General features: G+C 34.2%; 1 protein-coding gene across 3 annotated transcripts in view; it reads left to right on the top strand.

Moving 5' to 3' along the window:
* Positions 1 to 13,368, top strand: part of ARB2A (ARB2 cotranscriptional regulator A) — a 431,289-nt gene that overhangs the window by 108,117 nt on the left and 309,804 nt on the right. The window lies entirely within an intron of this gene.

Genomic DNA, 13,368 nt, shown 5'->3' with positions numbered 1-13,368 from the left:
ACTTCTGAAAAAAATCATGACTGCTTTTGTAAATCTCTGCCTACCTGATTTAGTGAAGTTAGAGACTAAAGGAATTCTGCTACCTTTAAATTAATATCTTATTCTTAAAAAAAAAAAGAGTTGGAATAACTCAGTGTTTTTTTGTCATTAAAAAATAAAAACAAAAAACAACTCTTTAGAGCCCACAAATGTAATGCTTTATGAATAAGACAAAGACATACAAAATGGTGAATTACAGTATTTACTGAATTACTTTCTTCTTACTTGAATTTCAACTTTTTAGAAATTGGTGTTTTAAAATTGTGTTCCAGGTTTTCTTTCCTGTAGTGGTGAAATTTCTTTTTCTGACCTAGCTTTGTTACATCTTAATATTTGGCGACTTGTTTTACTGTCTTATTCTTAAGTTCTGCAATGAATAGTTAAATTTTGCAAAGTTGGTTTTCTTTCACATATAAGCAGAGATTTTCTTCAGAAAAATAAAGGTAAAGTGACATCTTTACTTATAAAAGGTTAATATAATAACGGAAAGTTATCACGTATGCTTTATAAGAGCTACATTTTTGTAATTAAAAGTGGAAAGATATTATTTGATACACTTATGATTGCAAGGGTCAAAGATATGTTTCCTACTTTAACTCTGAAATGATAAGAGTAAAGCTCAGCCCAGCTCCTAAAGAATATTTTGTTAATGGATTTTGAGGCCCTTAAAATGCTGCAAGTAGAATTTCATAGGTGAATTGTGTATTTTTTTTTCAGTCTTCATGGATGTGCAAAGAACACAAAGACATTACTTTTGATTCGTTGCAAACTTCGATAGTGTGTTTTTTGGTAGAATTTAAGTAACTAAAATAAATTTATTTAAACTGTTTCATATTTCAGGTTATGAATAGTGAAATGAACTTACTCTCTGGCACATTAGTTAGTGGTTAGAACAGATGCTGTTGATGTATTTTAAGAACTTTACATGTGAAATGTGATCACAATTTGGTGAATATTTGAACATACAATTTAGTAAAGAAAATCAGATGTTTGTACAAACACGTGCTTGGTGAGATACTTTATGTAAATTATATTGTCTGTGCTACTAGATCAACTAAGCCTTTCCCATTCTAGAATATTTTATTGTTGTATAGGGTTTTTTGAAGTATAGGGAAGTATAGGGCTATAGAGTATAGGGAAAGCCATCCCAAATACCTTTGAACAAACTATCTGTTGAGATCCTAAACAAGAGGGAGGAGGTTTATCAGTAACATTAGAATCGTCAGTCATTTTGTCCTTTTAAGTAGGAATAGTGGGGGATAACAGCATTTCATTGCCTTGCCATTTTTGTGCTTTCCTCAGTCAGAGCAGCCAGGGTTCCTTGAAATAAAGCAGCTGATTTCTAAGTTCTTTAGTATTTAGTGTATGCTGTGTACTTTGAAAAGTTTAGTTTATATACTTTATTCTCAATTTTATGAAGTTTATTCTGGTAACTTTCTACATGGTGAACATTTAAAAATGGATATCTTTTTAATTCAGATAAAGTGATTTTATTACTTTGACTTTACTTTTTCATGGTGTTTCTCTGGTAATTCTTCAAGGGCTGCTCTGTGTTTGTGTGTGGCTGGAGGGTGCGGAGACAGGTGGGGGAAAGGATGGTATTTTAGGAAGCAGGAAGAGGAAGACGAACAAGGAAAAAGAAGTTGTCTCATTCTTTTTAATCAGATTACTCCTACATGTTTTTATTTTCTGGACTTTTTTCTAAACTTGTATTTAAAGAAATGTTTCCATAGTTTACAAAGGGCTGGGAGCCACTACTCTGTTTTCCATGGTCTGTCCATTTTCATACCACAACTGCAGTAAATTCTGATATTTTTCAGGCCAGACAAGATTATCTCTACTCAGTGTTGTTAATAATATTTATGCTATATTCCTTGCAGATTTTTAGTATAACATTAAAGGTCCTAAAATAGGAGTCATATCATGGTAAGGTTAAAACTTTTTTCCAACACTAGAACCCTGCCTCTACTGGACTGTTTTGTAAAAAAAACAAAACTTGTGTTTGAATCTGTGGAGCCACTTTGGTTGAAGCTGAAGTGAAGATTGGAACCTTTCTCACAACAGCACCTGAGATTTATTCCCTGACCCTGGGGCTCCATAGATGACAGTTTAAAAACGACAGATACTCTAATCCTTACAGTTTACTTAAGAACTTTATTATTAAAAATGTATTAAGATTTCTTGTTGGAGAAATAGTACATATCAGATAAATGCCCACAGTGCTTCTCAGGAGGCCATAGCTAATATTTTCAGTGCTTAACAATCTTAATTGCATAATATATTAATTGGAGTAAGAAACAGTATATCATATAGCTAAGTACTAATTATTCAGTGTCTGACTGAGCAGTTTGAGATTTTCTCATACTTATTTCTTCTTTGATCTTTTCAGGCATTTTAGTTGATCTCCATAAAAAGGGCAAGGAAAATAGGTGACAATTCATTTCATTACTAATTGCAGGGGTGGTACAGGGGTACAAAATTTAAGGGGTCAGTCACTCTCATGATGTGCAGTCCTTGTAGGACCATGAGAGTGAGTGCCTCCTTAAATTTCGCACCGTAGACATGTCACCGATCTCTCCCTATCCAGGCTTTGACTGATTGAGATGTATATACCGTCAAAAAGTTTCATGGGGAGCAGTTTGGAAGCCCCTGGTCCATGAAGTCAAATTTTTACCATGCATCAGAATCACGTGGAGGGCTTCTTGAAACAGATTGCCCTGTTCAGATCCCAGGTTTTAATTCAGAAGGTCTGGTTGGGGCCTGAGAATTTACATATCTGAGAATATCTCAGGTGATGCCAGTACTGCTCATTGGGCACCACACTAGAACCATTGGCGTAGGTAATACTTTTTGGATTGGTTGAGAATTTATATATACTTTTCAGGCTTTAGGTGTAATACATAAGGTGGGACTTGATGGCAATTATATTTAGTGTGACAGAGGATGAGAAGTTCTAGAAACTGTTTTATAATAAAATCAGTGAAGTAAAAGTTTAAATTATAAAGAGTACTCTCAAAGTCCAAGTGATTCATATCCAACATGACTTAAATTTTTTTAATTTTAATAAGTTTTTGAGAATTCCGATAACTTGACTAAGTCTACGTTGTTTTCTAATTTCTCATAGCTGGATTATTCAGAAGAATCTACTATTTCCGTAATTACTTACTTTGCATATAATTTTCATACTGTTATATCTAAGTTTTTAAAATTAATGCTATTTTTATCAATGTAATGTATACAGTTTGGGTTCTATAACATGGTGGACTGAGTTAATTAACAGTCACTTGTCCCTCCCACTAAACACCCATAAAAATCATGGAATAAAACATAGCAACAACAAAAATATTAAAGACCTAGTTATGTTCGATAGAAAAAGAATCTTTAAATTCCTGACTACAAGAAAGAACTTAAAACCCCAGTGGTAAATCCCTGGAGGGTGTGGCAGCCTGAAGGTGATATTTGACGAGATATAAGACCTAGGCCCCAAGGGGTCCACAGCACAGCTTTGAGCCTGAGAGGCAGGATCTAAAACTAAGACCCTGGAAGCTTCTGCCTTTTTAGTTTTTAGAGGTACAAAAGTCAGTTTGCCAGAGGTGCCAGGTGGGGTAAATAAACAGCCTCCCCTGAGATATAGAAGCCACAGATCCTAACCCAAAGGTGGATTTAGATTTGCAGTTTGAATTGAGACAACTTATTTAGTGTGGGAATCTCAAGCAGTGTAAATTCATGTAAAAATGGACTTTGGACTGATGAAACTTCTGGGTTACCAAGTGGAAACAAACATAAAAGTGCCAACAGCAACACTTTACAATTCAGGGTAAATCCCTAATGAAGAAGAATTTGTAGTCAGAAACTAAAAATTATTTGAGGAAATGATTCATTACAAAGAAAAGTCAAGTCAAACAAAACTATCAGGCATCGTTGAAGAGAGTTAGTAAATTAAAAGTTAGAATTGGGGAATACAGTATATAGAATATAGCAGAGAAAACCTGAGAAAAAAATTATGATAGATAAAAAGTCATGGAGAATAGAATAAGATCTAATAATCCTCTAATAGATGTTTCAGAAAAGCAATAGAAAAGAATGGGAGAAAAAGTAATATATTAGTGGTAGAGTGTTTATGAGAATAAAGACACAAATCTTTGTAGAAGAAGCATGGCATATCTTGAGCAAGACAGATAAATCTACACTTAAAACTTATTAAAATAAAACTGTAGAACATCAGAGGATACAAGCATATAATCTTAAAAATCAAGTAAAAACAAATGACATACATCAAAATAAAGGTTATCCTTTCCTAATCCTTCCTCAGCTGTTAGTTCTGTTCCCTAGATGTAATAACTCTCAATACTTTTTGGTTTTAATTATATTCTCTATATCAACATTTTTTAATTATAGTGCTGTCTCTTGATTTATCAGTCACTTTCTTTTATGGCACGTAAGAATCTCTTTCCCATTCCCACAGTTTTTGGATTAATTCAGCAATCAAGCTTTACAGTATTACTACTACTTTAATATTGCTTATGACTGAACCAAGTAGGTACTGTGGTTGCTACTCATTTCTGCTACAAGTTTATTTTCATAGAACTAATAATTTCCTAACTGTTTTCTATTTTCTTTGTAATAGTTGTTAATTCTGATTGGCCTTTCTAATTTTTTACATGGTTAAATTTATCAGATAATCTTATGGTATGTTCTTCTGGAGAGCTCTCTTTTGAAACTCTGTGAACTTCTGTCCCAATCTTGACTGGTCACTTTCTAAGCCTGCCTCCCTGTCTCTCTTCCTGGGACTCCACTTAGATTCTCTCTGGTGTTTGACCTCCTGTTTCCTTGATCCAATGACCGTAGCTTTTTGGATATATGCTCTCATTTTGTTGGAATCATCAAAGAGGGAATACGAGATCAATTTTTGAAACCTAGTATTTATGAAAAATACCTTTATATTACTTGCTCACTTTATTTTCATAATTCATCTAGTCATAGAATTCCAATCTGAATATCATTTTCATTCTGAAATTTGAAGGTTTTGTTTCATTGTTGTTTTACTTGCAGTGTTTTAATTGAGAAGTCCAGTACCATTCTGATCTTGAATCCTTTTGTTTCCCTCCACGGAAGCTTCTTTTCCTTCTCCCTGGTTTTAAGAAATCGAATCATACTGCTTTTGAGAAGGTTTCTTGGTGTGGGTCTTTTTGATTCATTGTGTTAGGGATGTGGTGATTCCTTTCATTCTGTACTGCACATTCATGATCCTCAATTCTGAGAATATTTTGTTGTGTTGTTTCTTGATAATTTTAATCTTCTCTTTTTCTGGAATTTTCATTTGGTTTTGGAGTTCTGGACTGAGCCTCTAATTGTCTTATCTAATTGACTATACTTTCTCTTATTTTCCATCTATTTTTGCTCTAGTTTCTGGGAGGTTACCTACTTTTTCTTTTAGCCCTGTAGAATTTTTAAAGTTCTTTCATCATATTTTGTTATGGAGCTCTCTCTTTATTCATTTTGCAGACTTCTGCACAGTGCACCTGATTTGAGCTCTGTGTCTCTCTCTTCCCCTTTCCTGATCTGATGTCCTTCTAGTCTTCTCTGGATAAATTTCTCTAATGGAAAAACCACTGATCTCTGACACTGATCTCTGGCTGTGGAATGTGAGATTTTGACCTGTGTTTTGGTTTTCAGGTTTTGTTTTTTTGGTTTGTTTGGCTTCGGGGGGATGGGTAACTGCATCTTATGTGAACTTACAACTACTGCCTCTGTTTTTAGACTCAAGCCCTACCTCTACTTTCCAAGAAAACTGGCACCCCGAATTTTGAGTTTCTCTGAAATTCTGTGGGCGGGTTGGCTTGCTTCTAGTTATTATTTATCTCCAGAGGCTTAAGTTAGAATTTCCTCTGTAATACCAAACAAATTCCATCAGCTTACTGTCTTCCCATTAGTTTCGTCCTGATGGGTTAATACCGCCCCTACTATAAAATATATTTTTATTTAATTTTTAAATGGCAATATATTCACATGGTTCAAGAATCAAATAATATATGAAAGTGTACAGTGAAAAGTAAACCATCCATATTTTTTAAAACTAATATTTTAGTGTGATTTGTGGAAGGAGTAGAGATAATCAAAAGAATTCAGTATAGCATTTTAATTACGTTTTTTATGTGGTTATTCCAATGATAGGTAGTCCCTTTACAACTCATATCTTTTTTTTTTTTTTTTTTTTAATTTTTGGCTGCATTGGGTCTTCGTTGCTGCGCGTGGGCTTCCTCTGGTTGCGGCGAGCGGGGGATACTCTTCGTTGCGGTGCACGTGCTTCTCATTGCGGTGGCTTCTCTTGTTGTGGAGCACAGACTCTAGGTGCGCAGGCTCCAGTAGTTGTGGCACGAGGGCTCAGTAGTTGTGCTCTGCAGGCTCTAGAGCGCAGGCTCAGTAGTTGTGGTACACAGGCTTAGTTGCTCCGCGGCATGTGGGATCTTCCCGGACTAGGGCTCAAACCTGTGTCCCCTGCATTGGAAGGCGGATTCTCAACCACTGCACCACCAGGGAAGTCTGCAACTCATATCTTTTTAAAACAAATAACATTAAAGTAATTTTCTATATAACAAAATGCTTTGTAAACCTCAGGAGATGACGTCCTTACATAGCAATATTCGTCAAAGTAGAATATTTTAGGATTTTCTTTTAGAAATCGCTATGATTATAAGATGACTAAATTGAAGACTACATAAACTGTTGCTTGACTGATATGAACCACATACTTTGAAAGCTGATTTAGAGCTTTTTAGTTTTTAAATCATTTGCTTCCCTTTTAATAAGCAGTAACTTAGCTTTTCTATTCTGGCTGTTGACTTTTTGATTTCTCCTTTCTTACTCCATTTTGGGTCCCCTCCCCCCATTTTGACAGACACATTTGTTAAGCTGATTGATTACAGTTTTAGGATTTTTTTCCACAGATGTACATGGAGCCATTATAGAGGGTTATCTAAAATAGGATATGATTTTTCCCAGTGATTTGAGTAATAAATTTTTGGTAACACCTCCTAACTACTGCCTTCAGTTCCTAGTCTTCCAACTAAGTACTGCAAGATCTTGCTATTTCTTTTTTTAAATTTATTTGTTTTATTTATTTATTTTTGTCTCTGTTGCATCTTCGTTGCTGTGCGCGGGCTTTCTCTAGTTGCAGTGAGAGGGGGCTACTCTTTGTTGAAGCGAGCAGGCTTCTCATTGCGGTGACTTCTCTTGTTGCGGAGCACGGGCTCTAGGCGTGCGGGCTTCAGTAGTTATGGCACGCGGGCTCTAGAGCACAGGCTCAGTAGTTGTGGTGCACGGGCTTAGTTGCTGTGCGGCATGTGGGATCTTCCTGGACCAGGTCTCGAACCCATGTCCCCTGCATTGGCAGGCAGATTCTTAACCACTGCACCACCAGGGAAGCCCCGATCTTGCTATTTTAACATAAGTATTTGACAGAGTTGGTGACACGGAAATTTTAAGAGGATTCTAGTGGGCATTGACAGTTAGTAGATAGTAGTCAGAAGTCCTGTATCAATATAGGACATAGTTTTTATTTTTAACAGTAGCAGTACCATGTAGCAGTTTATAAGTAGAATATAGTTTCACAGGGGATGCATGTTTAAGTTCTCAGAGACCTCGAAAACATGATAATTGCTTGGACCTTTTAGATATACTTTTGTTGAAATGATTCATAGACTTTTGTGCTTCTTTAAAATATAGTCATTCAGAGTACTGGGAATTAAAGAAATGGTTATTAAAACAAGGTGCCAGTTTTCAACATATAAGATTGGCAGATAAATTGTATGATAAATTGTATGATAATACCAAGTTTAGATATTGGTCAGAATGTAAATTGAAGCAATAAGATGGCAGTTTGGGTTATATCTCCCCAAATTAAATATGTGTGTTAATGTTTGACCCTAAATTCCATTTGTAGGAATTTACACTAGAGCAGTAAACAAAGTATACAGAGTATATGTACAAGGATGCTAATCACAGCAGTCTGTAATAACATGAAAACTTCTAACAACCTAAATATCCAATTTGGGGAATATTTATTAAATGATGGTATATTCTTATCATGGAAGACTATGTAATTATTAAGAAGAATGAGTTATATGTGTGTATATGTGTTCATTCATATGAAATGATGTCTAAGAGTTTTCCATTGAAAACATAAGAATGAGACTATTTGTTAAAATGTACACTTACATGTATATACATACACCTACATGCATACATCGATGTACATTGATGTTCCTGGAAGTCTATGCAAGAAACCATGAGGTTTCTTCTTTTATCATTCATTTTCAATTTTCCTATTCAATTCTTTTTTTTTTTTTTGCCTTGAGCAATTATTACTTTCATAATTTTAAAAAGGTATTATTTTATTATTAAAATTTTTTAAAGAAAATATTCATGAATATACTATTATAGTTATTCATTTAACCATTTCTAAAAGAGTTTAAATGTTTGATTATAAAACTACAAGAAACTTTAAATAATTATTGATTTTTTTCCCCTTAAAGACTGGCTGAATTTAGATCACTATAACTTACATTTCAAACCTTTTAAAAGTAAATGCTTTTTTTTTTCTATTTGAAATATGGACTACTAAACTATAGGTTGAAACCAAAAGCACTAATTCCAAATTTTAAAAAGAAACTTTGAGAGAAACATAAAGGAATCAAAGAAAATATAAGCTCTTACATTATAGTCTTCATAAAAGATTGCTCAAGTCAAGAATTCCAGAAAAGGTTAACAGCTTAGCACATTACTGAACTGACAAGGTATATGAGGCCACCACACCAGCCCCCATGCCAGCAAAAGAAAACAATGAAATGACAGCTCTAGTGTTTGGAGAGAGGTTGTTAACGACAGCTTATTCCTTCATGATTTCAACTCTTGACAGAAGACAGGTCTGCTCATTGCATCATGGCAGATATATCATTACCTTCTGGCCCTGTCATGAGTGAATTGAGGGGGAAAAAACGACGTTCGGTTTTGAAAATCCAATTACCTTCTTGAATTTTGGTCACTGTTTCTGAGATAGATGTGAATAAGCCATTCTGTGATGATAGCTCTTTGAATCTAGATTGTTCTCTAGTACTGAACTAATTAACTAATTAAGCATATACTTAAGCTTTTTCTGTAGTCAAGTGGAAAGCTAACTATGACAGCATAGAGCACCTTGATATTCTGACATCATCCCAAGAAAGATATTGCAAGGCCCCTCATGTCTTATTTCTGGTCCTCTACCCTGTGTTTATTCCTGACTTCAAATAACTTTTAAAGTAGACCTAGGCCTTTTCATTAAGTGCAAGAGAAAAAATACTGGATTTTAAAACAATTAGGTACATTTTTACATGAAAAAATATTGTTTATAATCAGAATTTGGTTATAAAATGGTCTGTTTCTCAATTACATGCATATTTGAATTCTTCTGTCTTTTTTCTTGGCTACCTAAGAAGTGACTCTAGAGACTTAGAAAGAGAAAGAGAGGGTGTGGTTTTGACAGTATGCTGAAAGCCTTGGGGTTTATGTATGATAAGAATTTCAGTGGAGGCTGAGATGAGTTTAAATGCACAGAAGGCAAACATAAAAATCTTGTTTAATTTCTGTCATGTTGTTCCCTTTTGAGTCACTCTGATGTCTTTTTCAAATCTGCTTTACTCTTGAGCTTTGTGCTACTATATCCATGATCTGTATTCCCCCCCCACTTCTATTTCATTTTAACTGCTGATCCGGTTTCTGTGGTTCTTCCTTTAATATCAGCGGAAGCAGTTTGAATTGCTGAATCAAAGCTATTTTGGGAGTGAGAGAGTGTGTAAGATTGTGCAGGGTGAGATTCTCTGGGGTAGAAGGTAACACCTCCTGCAGTTATAATCAATGCTCTGGACACTTTCAAAGACTGGAGAAGCTATGACTTGCTCCAGGGTTAAACTTCTAAAATAACTTCCCTAGAGAAAAATGTCATCAATAAAATGGACTAATTAGTTGACAATTCTTGAGTACCCTAGGTTTAACAAGAAAAGATTAAAGAGAGGTCAGCTTTGCGTTTCTCACTGTACTATTGGTTTCTTTTAGTTTTTAGCCTTTATACTTTTGTTTATCTTGAACATCATTTAAAAAAATTACTTCCAGTATTTATCAGTTTGTCCCCTAAGTTATTTTATTTTGAGAACTAAAATGGAAAATGTCACCCTTTAGTAGTAGGAAATAGTCTAAACTTTTACTTGAAATAATCGAGGCAGGAAATTATGAAAGGTAGGTAATTTGTGAAAGTATAGTTTGCACTTTTAGTCTAAGTCACCAAGCTTTAAACTGAATGTACTATATTTAAATAATCGCTAAAGTATTTTAAAGAAAATAATGTTAAGCGAATTTAAGGGTAAAAAATTATTAGTTTCCAGGGGACTAGTTCAGTAGCATTTCATGTGTGATGTTATTTGTTGGTGATTTTTTCTTCAACTGTTTACATCATGTAAATAAAAGGCATATTTAAAAATATTAATTCCTAGATAAATTGCCTATTTCAATATGATATTAGAAATTCTAACTAATGCCTAATTGAGTTAAAGATTTAATGTGAAAAGACACCTCTATTAACTACCTGCTTTTTATTTGTAATATAACTTCCTAAATTAAGCTGGATTTCAGTAGTAATTCTGAATAGTAACAGGCTAGTATTTTAACTCTTTTTTTTTTTTTTAAAGCATAGGATATATAGTTTTTTGTTTTCCTGGACATAAAACAAATCACCACTTAAAAATTGTAGTTGTAAGAATTAGGTGGAGTATCTTTGCATACTTTGTATATTTAGAATCATGTACTTCTATATTTAAACTTTTAAAATAAACTTTTATCAGTTTACTCCAAATGTAAATATAATCAGTAACTCCATAGTGTCAAGTATGCAATCAGATGTAACAATCTTAGGACCTATGTTGTTGCTTTGTGTTTATAATCCTTATTGAAAAGGAGATTGTACCTTGTTTATGAAATGGATATACAAGGATGAGTATACCTCATGAAGCTTGAAGGCTATGGAAGAAGGCTTGAAGTAGTAGTAATAAAAAATTAAAAGCACCAATAGTATTGTGTTAGGTATACATTCTACAATTTAAGAAAACCCAAAAAACTGATATATGGGAGTGGGAGTTCCCTGGTGGTATAGTGGTGAGGATTCTGGGCTTTCACTGCCCTGGCCCGGGTTCAATCCCTGATCGGGGAACTGAGATCCTGCAAGCTGCACAGCGTGGCTAAAAAACAAAAGAAAACAAAACAAAAAACTGATATAGTTTCAGGGTCATGCACATTTGATTTTTATATGATCATAAGATTTAAGTCAATTTAGGTTATGAATGCCATATAGAAATGATATAGCATAGCAAACTATTTTTTTAACATCTTTATTGGAGTATAATTGCTTTACAATGGTGTGTTAGTTTCTGCTGTTATCACAAAGTGAATCAGCTATACGTCTACATATATACCCATATCCCCTCCCTCTTGCTTCTCAAACGATTATTTTTTGTTACCTAGAGTTTAAACTATAATGAACATACAATGCCATTAAATTAAATTCTGAATGAAAATGAGTTATTTCACAATTTATTATTTTATTAATTAAAACTACAGAATGAAATATTCTCATAATCACTGGAGAAAATTAATGTTTGTTTGAAGCTCTCCTTTGACCTTTTATTTGTGCAGTAATACAGTGATAATGTTAAGTCATGTAAGTGTGTGTCCAAAAGAAACTAATTTAAAAAGTTAGGGGAAATACTGTTAAGTAAGCAATTCAGCTTTGCTTTTCCTTTTGATAGTGAAGACAGTTGCTTTTGTTATTATTTTCAGTTTTCCCATATTTAATAGTGTGACTGAAGCTTTTAAAATAATTCTATTAAGTTATCTTTAAGCCTATTTAAAACAATTCTATTAAGTTATCTTTATGATTACACAGAGAATGGAAATCTAGTTAAAAATAAAGGATAGGGCTTCCTTGGTGGTGCAGTGGTTGGGAGCCCCCCTGCCGATTCAGGGGACACGGGTTCGTGCCCCGGTCCGGGAAGATCCCACATGCCGCGGAGCGGCTGGGCCCGTGAGCCATGGCCGCTGAGCCTGCGCGTCAGGAGCCTGTGCTTCTCAATGGGAGAGGCCACAACAGTGAGAGGCCCGCATAACGCAAAAAAATAAATAAATAAAAATAAATAAATAAAGGATAAAGTTTAAGATATGAAGCTACATACGTATGCATTTATGTATTTCGTTATGGTACAGCTTGAACATAGGTTGTTAAATAGTAACTTACTTTAATAAGGATCATTTTATTTATTATTAAAAATAGGTATGTTTTGAACCATACTCATGATTACATCATATACAGAAACACACATGCCTTCATACATACAAACATCTGTGTATGTTGAAATTCCAAATTGCTGTGTTGATTTTTTGAAAAAAAAAAATAAACCATTATTTGAAAGACTTGTCAGTTCTGTTGGGAAATGAGTACTTGCTTATTCATACCATGAGCTGCATATTTGAATAAAATTACCTTTTCTTAAAATGAATTGGTCTTCAAAATATTTTAAAAAAACATTTATCTGGAGAAACAAATGCCAACAATATTTTAAAACTTTCTTAAGGAAAGTTTAATGTACTTCTTAGTTTGCATTTTCTGATAGTAAGAAAATGTCTTTTCATTGAGCTTTCCTTGCACATTTACTTAGTATTATAATGGTTTGGAAGTGGACTGCCCTCTTGAACAGTGTGTGTTGTTTGTGATCAGAAACTTACAGAAGTTAAATACTTCTATCAGAACAAACTTAAACTATTGTTAATTATCTTTTTTCCCCCAGAAATTAACAAATTATAACATCAAAGCCTGTTTAACGAGGTATGTAGTAGGTCATTTGCTGCTGTAGGCATTTTCTCTCCCTCCAGGATGCATTTGTTTAGTTTCTCTCACTTTCTGCCTTCGGCACTGTTTGGTGAAATTCAGACATGCTCTTCCCCTCCAAGGAATCTCAGGGGTGGAAGATAACTTATACAAAATTAATAAATGGTATTGCTTTTTCATTATTGCCCATCCAAGGCAATTTGCAGCGTTCACTTTAGAGCAAAAAACCGAGTTATGTAGGAAACACAGAAAATACATTAACAAGTTTAAAGCCATGAGCCAATTTTAAAAAGGAAAATTTGAAATAGTCAATATTATATAAGCAATTAAAAATATTGACCCAGGGGCTTCCCTGGTGGCACAGTGGTTGGGAGTCCACCTGCCGATGCAGGGGACATGGGTTCGTGCCCCGGTCCACA

The sequence above is a fragment of the Neophocaena asiaeorientalis genome, unplaced genomic scaffold, assembly GCF_003031525.2.
Source record: "Neophocaena asiaeorientalis asiaeorientalis breed wild unplaced genomic scaffold, Neophocaena_asiaeorientalis_V1.1 scaffold550, whole genome shotgun sequence".
Taxonomy (NCBI): Eukaryota; Metazoa; Chordata; class Mammalia; order Artiodactyla; family Phocoenidae; genus Neophocaena; species Neophocaena asiaeorientalis.
The sequence above is the reverse complement of the archived record's forward strand: the minus strand, read 5'-3'. Positions and strand labels throughout refer to the sequence as shown.